Raw genomic sequence first — 12,523 nt, forward strand, 5'->3', positions numbered from 1 at the left:
AGAAAGGCCTTACTGCCGTTCGGTCGAATTAAGGCTCGTGGATTCTTTACTGAGGTTTTAGGGGCCTTCTTTAGCAAAACCAGACCGAGAGAGTAGACGAGATGACTTACTGAATGCTTTATCATTTGAGCTCGGCATCGTTTTATACTATTCACTTTATAGTCAGAAATTCATTTTTCTACACTGGTGGAGATTATAACAATTTCGGGACTCTTGTCTTACGGTTCAGCTGAGTCATCCCTTAAACAGGACATCTGTAACTTTCTCAACACGTTTAACACTTTTTTCTTCATCGGTAGAGACTATAAACATTTCGAGACTCTTGTCTTACGGTTCAGCTGAGTTACTGATTGCTTTATCCCTCGAGCTGAACATCCCTAACTTTCTAAATACGTTTAACACTATGGAGTGAACTCGAATTAGGCAGAAATCCATTTTTTTCACCCGATGAGACTGTCGTGCTATTATCTTTCTTCTGTACCCCTGATGACCTTCGTTTTGTATTTCAATTCACAATGAACCTTTGAAGTAGTTCGTCCAAAAGTAGGCTTCGCTGAATATCATTCTAATCCCGAAAGTACAGTATAATAGGTACCCGGTCGCAAACCCTCGTCACCTAACATTGCTTTCCACATATTGCAGGTTTGTCGGTAATAATTTAAATCTTTGCACATTTGCGCTATGACTGCATGATTTTCCGCACCCAACCTGACATCTTCCCTGAAATCTCTTCCACATGCCATAACGTCATCACATATGTGCTCATATAAACCATTAAACAATGCTCAGACACAGCAGGCGGACATGGAAAGGCGCACAGGACGTTGGACAAATACCGTTGACATACTGAAGAGGCAAATAAATGCCAACAAACAGACACGCACACGCTCACACTCACCTAAGAGCGGTGAAGGATATTGAAGTTGCAGTTGAAGTTGAAGTTGGTCGTTAGTGTTTGTAGTGCTATGCGGTATAGTGTTGTGTAATGTTGACTTGGCTTGACGGAAGTTGGCAAAGCATACGAGTACATATACCCGGCTTAACCGTACACCTGTATAACGGTACAAATCAGCGAAGTGCAGTGAAGTGAGCAGACACGGCAAAAGAAAGTGCTTGCACCACATGAGCTTGGCAATGAAGACACACGCATACACCGGCTGTCGGGAATTTTATGTGTCCAACGTACGTGCTAAATGAGAAAGTCAAGAAGTGAGAAGCTATCTGCTGCTTGCAGTCAGTGGAAATCATGTTGAGACGCCACTGATGAATATACTGATGCTGTTGATGTGCCAACTGATGACGCTGATGGTGGTGGTGCTGATGATGCTGGTCGTCGTGGTGTTGGTGTTGGTGGTAAAGCTGTTAGCGTTCGCTATAACTGCAGTTGCTGTTGTTGCTTACGTTGCAACTGAGATTGATATGAAATTGGATTTATGCGTATAGCAGCACTGACAAATGCTTAACGGAACTGCCAGTTATTGTCCGAAATCGGTTACCTACCAAAGGTATTTTTGTTGATTTCGCTCTTTGTTTGTGCCTTTGAGAGGTGTCCATTGCGTGCAATTGACAATTGGCCATGTTGAGTTGTTGTCTTCATCGGGAAGATGAATGGTGCTCCACAGGGTTGCAATTGTAGTAGCACGAAACAATAAAATTTCAATACTGAAAACGATTTCGTTGCAAATAGGGATTAGTTGAAGAGGCCGTTGTGCAGCGTTGTATTGATCTAAGCAGCGATTTGCGATTTACTCGTTGTACATAAGTTGTGAGCTACGCATGCAACTGGGTTTCGAAGCAACCCAACAAGCTTTATTTTCATACGCTGAACAGATGATAAGTTTCATGTTATATACGCGAATCAGACCCTCAGCTTTTGAGATATCGATCTGAAACGCAGAACAGTCAAGAAGGAAGCGTTTAGTTTTTGTTTTAGTGACCAATAGAGCAATGACCAGTTAAAAGCCCTACAACTTCGAAGAGGCTAGCCTTACTGAAGGCAAAGAGATCACTAGATCTCTTGCGAACGATTTTGGGCCAAAAGGCTTTTGCGACAGCGCATGTATCGATGTTGGCCCAGCCCCAGCTATCTAGTGTTAAAACACAAGAAGATACGGGAGCCCCGATCCGCTGCCATCCTACCGATAGCGGTTCTAGAGTGTCTTTTCTTGCTAGCTCATCAGCTTTACAATTTGCTGCGATTCCGCTGTGGCCTGGACCCATAACAGTCTTATCACAAAAACACTCGATGCCATTGATAGCCAGGTTAGGCACTCCTTGACCAACCCCAAACGCACTGTTAATGAGTTCAAAGCTGCTATCACCGTTCTTCTATCTGAGTGGATGGTCACCTCTCTGAACATATTTGATGTTTACTGGGAAATGAGGTATTCCTGTTTTTTTTTTTTCAGCCGAACACTTAGGAAAAATTCCAAAACGTTTTTCACTTGCCGTCTGCAGACGAAATTCTTGGCCATAAATAACATACGAACCCCTTCTTCCTCAACCCAAAAACTCACAGCTCGGCACACCTACAACGCTTCCAGCGTCTGGGCAAAAATAAAAGACTTGTAAAACAGCAAAGTACTTGGTCGGTCTGTCGATGAAATGGACAACTCCAGCAAACCAAGTGAGATATGTGAAGCAGTTCATATAGTGTTTGCACAGCGTCCGACTGTGTGTGTGCATTGAATGAGCTTCTGCTCCTGTACGCCAGTTTATCTGCCGTCTAAGTGAATTTAATGGCATTTAAAGTTGCATAAAGTTGCAGGTGCAACAGTGCATCAGCGTGTGAACGCAGATTTGTGCTCGTAACTTGGCAACGAGCTGTGTAGCCTAGACTTCTTTCTGCCAGCAAGAGAGTGAGAGCGAGCGTGTAAGAATTACAGCTCACAGCAAATAAACATATCACAGCTGATGAAAAGCAGTTTTCAGTGCAAATGAAGCGTTTCAGAGTGATGATGTTCTGCAATAAAAAATACCCGCGACTGAGTGGAGACTGTGATTTAAAGACCTCACTTAGGAAGCACGAAATAATGTGCGAATTCAATTGGATTACTGTGATATGTGGTGGGTGGACAGAGCTTTCACTGGCTTAGGTTTCTAAAATAGAGGCCTCGAGAGTATATTTTGGTTACAAATTGGCATAGTAACTTAGATAAAGGCTTTATTCGTATAAGTTCTATCTTACCTCGAAGTACAGATGTCATAAAACGATCGACGGAAGATGTTTCCCTGAAGTACCTGAGAAAGAGATTTCATAAAGTTTATTCTCAAGGGCCCTTTGGGCCCAGAAGGCTTCTTCTAATCTGAATCAGTGTAAGAGGAATATACATTCCAATTGTTCTAAAACTCGTTAGAGGAGGTAATTGGTAGATTACATTCGATACATCAGTTGATGAAGAAACTTGAGCTCTAAAAACTATTTTTACAAGGTTTCTTCTCTTCATTAGATAATTATTGTGGCACAAAAGCTAGTTTCAGTTTCATTCAATCCCAATTCGTTTAGACCGCTGGGTTTACGATTTTCTAGAACATATAAAAAGAGGAATTTCGTAGTTTTTAATTCCACCTGCTTCTAGAGGTTCTCGATCCGAGCTCGATATACTCATTTAAGGTGCACAGTGATGTGCAGAGAAATTTATTCCCGTTTTAGTAGGATTTTAAGGTTAAATTTTTTACTTATCTTAGGACTTAGGACTTGTCTTCGTTGGGCTAATAAATAGCTAAAATTTAAGTTCGATATTTATAATGTTGTAATTAGTTGTCACAGGGATAAATTATAAATTTTATTCGTATCTCTCTTCTTATCAAAGCAAGTTTGAAATAAAGATGTCTAAGAAAAAATGGAAGCTAGTTAGTGAACTAGTTCTGAGTGTATCTGTCCCCGGTTTGTAATTACCACCTCGAATGTGTTGTGAACTTGTGAAACGGATAGTCAAATCTCTGTGTGTATGGTTAAAGATTTGTGAGGGGGGGCTTTGTGAAGGTCACTGGCGAGATTAAAATTCTAATTAGTAAAAACTGTAATGCTGATGATAAAATCAGGCTTTTTTCTCCTCTAGAAGAATGGACCACTTGCCTATCGGAATAGATATGTACCTGCATACTTCATAGATTATTTTTTGAGAGGTTAGGCAGTCGCTTCTTTAAATTGTTGGCTCAGCTGGACACATGTTAAATATTTTGAAGATTTCTCTAAAAGAAATATTGGGTTCGTGACAGTTACAAAATATCAGGCATCAAAGAAAATTTTCTTTGCTCTGACACACCCTGTGCGCATACATTAAATACCCGCTACAATCACTTGCAATTTTCTCTTCAACAAAACACCAGCCAGTCCGTGCTCACACAGGTGAAGAGTATCCACTTTCACACTGGCAGTTTGTTGAGCACAGAGTAAAGAGCAGAAGTGTGCTGTCAATCCGCTCCAACTAACACCACCACTCAATAGTTTGGCACAGTAAACAAGCATAAAGTAGTGACATTAAGTAGCCTGACTTCACGGTAGATTTTCAAATAATTTTCTTGCATATATGCATATTTGTATGTATGTGCGTATGCATTGGCCTGCAGAGCGGCTGTTGCTGATGACCTCAAAGAGCGTAAATTCCAATTGTGCGCCACTAATACGTACACAGCTGAGCATGAGAAATTCGCATGCAACAGTAATATACATATGTACATATGCTTGCCACTGTCACTTGCTGTTGTTGCCACAACTCACCGACACTAATGGGCATGGCCCAACTCAGCGCTCACTTGTACGTGTTGTGTTTGTACACTTTGATTGTTTGCTGCTCGCTGTTGCTTCGGCTTACATAGCCGTCGCCGAAACTCGTTGGGGAAGAGCAGTTTTTCTGCTGTCATCTATCAGTGAAGTTGTGTTGTCGTCGTCGTCGTCGTAGTAGCCGTCGCGCGGTCCATTGTCAGTTATTTAGTTGTTCGTTGCCTTAACCCATGCGTTTGGGTTTGGTTTGCCGTTTTTCGGCTGTGTGTTTTTCAACGTTACTTTTATCGGTGCGGTATTCTGTGTAAAGGAAATTTAGAAGAAAAAATAAATTTTATAAAAAATTCGCACTCGAATTGCTTGACGCGTGTTATTGTGCATTTTTAGTGTGAAATAAGCGTAAGCGTATATAAAATAAATAAAGCGGCGTGTGTGTGTAGCGGTATTCGCGAAAGAAAAACAACAAGAAATTGCAGTGCTCGCGCAACAACAGCAAAAAAGCAATGTAAGTGCATGTGAGTGAGGGTGTCGCAAGTGTTGAATTTTATAAAGTGCATTGACGTATAGTGTGGCAACTGCTCACATACATATGTACATGCAAAATTGCATACTTACATGTAGCATATACACATACATATGTATGTACATATATTTATGTATACATAAGCGTGCAAATGTGGGGCTGTGACAGCTGAAGGCCTATGACAACTGCCAATACGCCAGGCTGCATACCGACATATGCGAATTGGCGTGCGAAAACAACTGCAAGCAGCGGCGTGTAATTGCATATGCTTGCACACATGCAATATATACATATATATACATATAATATACATATGTATGTACCGCGGCATGCGTGCATAATAAAGGCAAAACGCTCGTTTAACGGCGGTAAGCGTGCTCCTTTGACAGCTGTTGGCTTGCGTTTAAGCGAAAATCTACGCTGCGCTGCTCTATAAAATTCACTAAACTCCATAAATATAATTTATAATTATAAATTATTAAATACATATAAAAATAAATATTTATATCCCGAAATTATAAATTCCAATAAATATTAACTTTAAATTTTTGTGCGAAAAATCGAATTGTGGCTTTGCCTTTGCTTTGCGAAACAAAACAAAAAAGCAAAAAACGAATGTCAACGAAAAACCAACTCCCAAACTTCCTTTGACGTTTACGCCAACAAACAGCATAAAAAAAATCACAAACAATAGCAACAGCAACAACAATAGACAAGTAATAGCAACTACTTACATATGGCCACCTGCTGGCACAGCCCAAAACATTGGCGCAGCCAGCCACCCACAAAAGAGCAGAGCAAACGTAGAGAGCGAGCGAGAGAGAGAGCGAGTGATTTGAAGCGCCAGAGAGCGTGTGCATATGCAGAGTGCGTATATTTATGCAAATAATAACAAAAACAAAGCCCAAGTGATTGCGGGAAAGATGGCAATTGATGCAATTGTGTGTTAGGGTGGAGTAGTTGCAAAGAAAGTGCAATTAGAAGTAGGTTAGGGTGTGTGGCATATATTATTACTTATAAAAATACAAATATGAAATTATAGATAATAGACATATAAAAAAAATAAAAATAAAATATACATATATACATATGTATATGTAGATACATACATATGTATACATAAATTGAAAAAATAAAACAAAAATGTTTAATTAATTCTTTAAAAGTAATAAAAACTAGAATTTGTGACAACGAAAATTTGTTAAGAAAAAATGAATAACTTTCTTTAAATTTCTCAAGACAAAACTTTTGGCAGGATAAAACAGGAAGGAGGAAACATAAAAAAATCGCAAAAGAAAAACAACAACAAATAAATAAAAAAATAATACGAATTAAGTAAATAATTGAAAAGGTTTTCATATAGTTAATACTGTAATATAATAAAATTTTAGCAAATTTAAAATTTTTGAAGAAAAAATAAATTAAGAAAATGTTTTAAAAATTTAAAAATTAAAAGAAAATCCGAAATTGTAGAAAATTTTAGAAATTTAAAATTGCGACATAATATTCCAAAAAAAAAAAAAATTAAAATGAACGATGAAAGTATTGAATTTCATCATAAAAAAATTTAAATAGAAATTAAATTTAGAAAACTCAGAATAATTTTATTTTACTAAAAGCTTTTTAGCTGTAATAAAAAGTGTTAAAGTCTGTCACTATATCTGCCAAAATGTCATTAAAAGGCTAAACCTCCATATAATTTCTAAAGAGCCTGTTTTCGATAGCGCAGCTATCACACAAATGTATAACGGTTAACTGAAAGCTCTCTCTACCCATCATGCAAAGTTCTCTCTAGACACATTGATTGATCCTGAGCTCAATGTATTTTTAACAACATTAATAGCTTGTATAGATCAGATTCAGATCAACAAAAGCTTTGGTGTAATCAAAAGCTCTTCAGGGCGCTTTTAATTATTCAAATAGTCGTAATTAAATTTTCGAACTAGAGCCAAAATAAATTTTTTCGTCTTGTCTTGAGACCTAAATTTCAAAAAATTTCCCTCAGGCATTATTTTCAAAATAGTGTCTTTAACAAAAGCTTAAAAAGCTCATTTATGTGAATTATATAACGAATTAGGCAATGTTGAGCTCTTAGATAATTATTTAAGATCTTAATAATTTGATATATTTTGATCAATTATTTTCTTGGAGCAGTATATTCATTCTGAGGCTAAGCTTTGCTTAGTGAAAGCTTCGATATGATTACAGTTTTGGAAGCGAAAAAGCTATTTTGAGCAGTTTTCTATTGTGAATGTGTACTTATCGAATTTTTAGCCAAATGAAAACGCTCAAATTATTAAGGATTATGTATAGCCTATCGAAGATAAAATGAAAAACGGTGAAAGCTTCAGATATTTGGATATTTAAGTATAATATATAGTAAAGTTTGTCGTGAAGCACAATCTAGGCTTGCTTTCTTTGTATATTATTTAAAAACTTTATTGTGATTCACAAAACGTTATGCATACGAATTTACGCCGTTATCAGCGCCCAGAGTTCAAAGCCTCTGACTAAGCATACAGCATGCAAGCCATCCAATCAGCAACATATGGACCACGACAACAACAACTTTCCATGTGTTAGTCATCATTGTTGTTGTAACTATTTTTACGCCCAGAAGAAAGTGTATTATCTGCAATTATTATTGTTTATTTTAATGCAAGTGAGAAACAAGTAACGAAACAATAACAACACAAACGGAAAACAACAACAAGCAACAATTGGCATAGTGATAAGTGAAATTCCCACGTAGCGCCAAGCGGCGGTGCATTGCACCCACTCTCGTGTGCGCTCTCTTTGTGCAAGATACGGAATTTTGACGTTGCACGCACCAGTTCGCACGCACGCTCTGCTCGGCATCTCGCTCTCTCTCTATCTCTCTCTCTCTCTGTCGTTTTAAAAGTCACAAAGTAACTGACACTAACAATTCGTTTTTGTTTTTGTTTTTCCACTTTTCCTCTATCCACCGAACTCAGCTGCTAAACCAACTTGCACGCTCCGTGTTCTGCCCGCAAAACCGTGTTACTTGGCTGCCGTCTGCTAAACGCTGACGCTGCTGCTGTTGCATTTAAATGAGAACCACAGCGACGCCATTCAGTCTGCACGTTTTCATCGTTATCAGCCGGGATTAAGGCTTAAGGATTAAAGGTGCTTCAACTGTGACAAGGAGCATCAAGCAAATGCAAGAAGGGGAGCAGCAGCAGCAACAACAGCGGAGTGTATATGTGTAGCACAGCATCACAAAGCATCACATATTATATTTCGTCTCAGCAAATCAGCTGTCAAGCAGCAGCAAGCTTTAATCCGCCATATTTGAGCTCACATAGGCTTCGGTCTCAAACAGCGCTACCAACCCACCTGCGTCTTTAGCGCTCAGTGTGCCCGCGAAAGCGGTACTTTTAAGTGGATAATTTACTTTGCCTCATAAGCATATGCATAAATGCATATAAATAAGCGGAAGTCACCATAGTACGTGCTTGTGTGGTTGTGCTGTAGCCGGCGTCTGTGCATTGCTGGCAAATCTCAACGTTTCCGGTTTTGCTGCGTTGCAGTATTTATGAATAGTGCGGCAAGTTGAGTTTGTTAAGGGGAGAGCTCTTCCAGCGAACATTTTCAGTGAACGGTGAGTTAGACCTTTGATTTTTCTGTATTTTTTGTTAAGTATGCCGCGAAGTCTTAAGCCTTAAAGTGCTGGGAAGGAAAAATTTAATCGCTTTTATCAAAAAATCAGTTTAAAATCTAAAAGAATGATAAGAGTCCACACGAAGATCGCTGAAAACTCTTTAAGTCCGCTGGGACTATCTGATATTAAAAGTATGAGGGTAACTCAGATATATTATATAACCGACGTGGTTCAGTAATAACTTGTGAGTAGCTTACCGCAGACTTCAAAATTTAAAACATAATTTATACTCGTTAAGCTCCTTGATCAATTAAAACCTGAGTGAACCATAACTGATGATATTTTAGTTAGGAAATAAAAAGTTTGAGCTTAACACTTACCGTATTTGATCAGACAGGCTTAAAGAACTGCCAGTTTAAATACTTATAGCACCATTGTTGAGATTTCTTTCTCACCATTTACGCAAAATGAATTTTAATTCTTAGACAGAAAGGCTTTAGGGACAAAAAAGTTCTCGCTTTGACCGAATTAGTTCAGAGTTGTATCAAAACCCTTCTGTCCAAACTAAAATACCAGTTAGTCTTTAAATCATGTCCTTAGATATCACTTTTACCATAATTTACTGTCAAAAGTAGTTGAAATTGGTCTAGGCTTAACTCTAGTTCTAGTGACTAGATGAACTTTGCTAATTGCAAGTAGTTCAGTGAATCTCTTGCTTTCTACTCTATATAAGAAAGATCTCCCAGTTGCAGGGAGCTAGTCGTTTACCAATACCTGCTAAGCTCTGAAGTCCATAGGGCCAGTGTCCGAGTTCGAGAGGATAGCATGTACTCAACTCATTCCTAATTCGATGTTATTGGGATGTCCCCCCTGCGAGCTCATCGGCTTTGTATTTTTCAATAGTTCGAAAAAATTAAAATCGAAATTTTACTTGCAGTATCCAGAAATCGACTCAAGTATCTCAAGAGCTTTGTAGTTTAAAGGACTGGACGAAATAGTTGTTTTTAAAGTTCGCAAAAAAGTTCGTATCCTGTATGACGAATTCTTCACCTCAAATTAAACTCAACTTTTATTTGGCATTAGTACCAATAGGTCTATGCGTGGCGTATAACCTAACTTTTACTTGATCGTCTACTTGTATAAATTTTGTTCTCTTTTCGTTTTACGATCGAATTGTTTTTACTGGTAATGTTGTGCGACACACTGAATCGTTCATGAGCATTTTTATAGCAGAAATTCTGTCAAAAGTTTGCTATTTCGCTACCTAGGTATATATTTTTGGTGAGAAACCGTTATTGAACTCGGGTCCTGCTGTTCTTGTAGCGGCAGTAACAGCGGTTATAACATCTCGGAAGTAATTTGGAGGACAGTTGGCGAATTGACAAGCTTGTTGGGTAAAAATACGGATCCATTCCGGTTAAGTTGATCCGACTGTCCTAGATAAAATACTGGGTAAAAAAAACTAAACGTATAAATCTTCAGTCTTTCCAAATTTTATATGTATGTATATCGATTATCGATTTTTTTCGCAACGTCTACAGCCACCTTAAGGCTCATTCATATAATCTCCATTGAAAATATATTTTTGGCACACATTTGTTGTTAGCTCTTTGTCATTAGAGGAAACAAAAAAAAACTATCTGTGAGCGTTCTCATTATTTTGCACATTTTCAACAACATTCAGGGCATTCACTAATAAATTTCAGGCGAAGAAGAGGAAGCAAAAACTGTGTCACTTGCATTACAATCTGAATGAAATGGCTCGAACAATGGCATAATAGAAACAAATGATGGCAAAATGTAGACAAGTGTGACGGTGGCAAAAGAGAAGCGAGTGCGAGTGCGAAAATAGAAAATGAGAAAAGCACGAAATAAAAACACTAATAAAAGCAAAATAGGCGAAAAGGCAAAAAAAAAAAAAAAACAAAAATCACGAGAATCGGTTGCCGAGTAAAAAGTCAGTACCAAATAAGTAAATACAGCCACCAGCTGCCTGTCTGCTGGGCACTGCCGGCAGCAGGCGGCGTCAGTAGTCCATTCAACGCTGTCGCCGTCATTGATTTTTCTTACGGGAATTGGCAGTGTCTATGGCAACTTCAAATGGACTTGTAGCTGCTGTTGTCACTTTATTGCTTTGACTGTGCGGCGCTTTGTGCTCAGGTCCTCAGAGTTTGTCTAGTTGACTCCGTGTCTGTTGCAGCCTTTACTAGCCATGTACCGTTGGTTGGCTTGGCACCTTGGCCTGACGGCTTTTTCGTACACTCCTTTTGCATTTACGCGTTTTGCTTTACTTTTTTACCGTTACAACTGGAATTTATGCTAATGCTGACTGGCAGCTCGTTGTTTTTTGTTGGCGTTGAGGCTTTACTTTGCCATTGACTGGTGATAGTGCGAATGTTGCCACCCTTTTTGTGTGGGCCTAACGTTGTAGTGTGTGAAATATCTGTTGGCTTTTGTTTTTTCTTTTTTAAATTTTTTTGTGCTTTGGCGGCGTTTTGCAGTTTTCAGCGGCAATTTGAATAATAATTTCGTTAATGTCAGAGTTGCCAAGTCCACAGTGGCGATCTCTAGGGTTTTAGTGGGCGCTAGAAAGTGTTGATATAATTGTGGGTTTAATCAATTGTGTTAGAGATTGTATTGAGTAAGAAAATTCAAAATTTTCGGAAGAAATTTTGGGTGAAAAACAGAATAAGTGGAATAATTTTAAAACATAAAATTTAAACTAGAGTTACCAACTTCATAAATTTTTTTAAAGCAATATATTTTAACTGTGTAAGCGGTGTCTACGCCATTAAGAAGAATAATGTATTTTAATATTAAGTATAACAAATCGAGTAGAGAATTACTGCACTCTGTCTAGCTTTGTTTAAAAAAAAACTTTATATAACATAGAGTTACCAACTACAATTAAAAATATTAAAAATGAATAAAATAAAGCTAATTTCTTTCTGATAGATTTTTAGTTATTAATCAAAAAATATTTCCATAAAATTGAAACAAAAATTCTGCTGCATAGGGTTGCCATATTGTAACAAGTTAAATTAAAATACAAATTAAAATTAAAATTTTTAATAAATATTATCTTTTCACTAAAATTAATATTTCTCTAAAATAAAAAAAAACTGTGCTGGATAGAGTTGCCAAGTATTTTTTTTTAAATATAAATATTATTAAAATATTAAATTCTTAATAAATGTAATTTATTAATTATTTCTTTAAAATTAAAAAACACTTTTCTACATAGGGTTGCCATATAATTTTTTTTTAAATATACATATAATTTGTAAGAAATAAATTATTTCCTATGAATTTTCTACATAATTAAAAACTACGTCTATAATATAAAATAAACTGTGTTGCTTAGGGTTGCCATATAATTTTGCGCAAGCATTTTTTCTTGTCAGTGTTGATTTCTTTATAATTTTTATTAAATTTTTGCTCTAACATTTTTTCACTCAAAATCATTCTTAAATTTTTTGAACAGAAATTTGTTGAAATTTATAAATTTTTCCTAACAAGCATTCTACGCTTTACTACTACTTTAAAATTGCAACAACAACTGCAATTACAATGTCTGCGCATTTTCATATCCAGCCAGAATCAACCTTGAAATCGCCCGCGGCGTCTAACTACGTTTGGCATTTCTGATATT

The 12,523-nt window shown here is 37.2% G+C and overlaps 1 protein-coding gene across 13 annotated transcripts in view; it reads left to right on the plus strand.

The window, feature by feature from the left end:
- Positions 1–12,523, plus strand: part of LOC105232084 (uncharacterized protein CG43867) — a 327,570-nt gene that overhangs the window by 52,292 nt on the left and 262,755 nt on the right. For 6 of the 13 annotated variants that reach the window (XR_007422737.1, XM_049456458.1, XM_049456461.1 and 3 more), the window contains exons 1-2: positions 4,785–5,231; positions 8,225–8,871. The exons of 1 other annotated variant lie outside the window; for it this stretch is intronic. The gene's annotated coding sequence lies outside the window, so the exon portion shown is untranslated. Of the gene's footprint in view, positions 1–4,784; positions 5,232–8,224; positions 8,872–12,523 lie in introns of those variants that run through there. 6 more of the 13 variants (XM_049456464.1, XM_049456467.1, XM_049456471.1 and 3 more) reach the window with 3 other exon arrangements.

This window comes from Bactrocera dorsalis, chromosome 4, assembly GCF_023373825.1.
Source record: "Bactrocera dorsalis isolate Fly_Bdor chromosome 4, ASM2337382v1, whole genome shotgun sequence".
In the NCBI taxonomy this organism is placed as follows: Eukaryota; Metazoa; Arthropoda; class Insecta; order Diptera; family Tephritidae; genus Bactrocera; species Bactrocera dorsalis.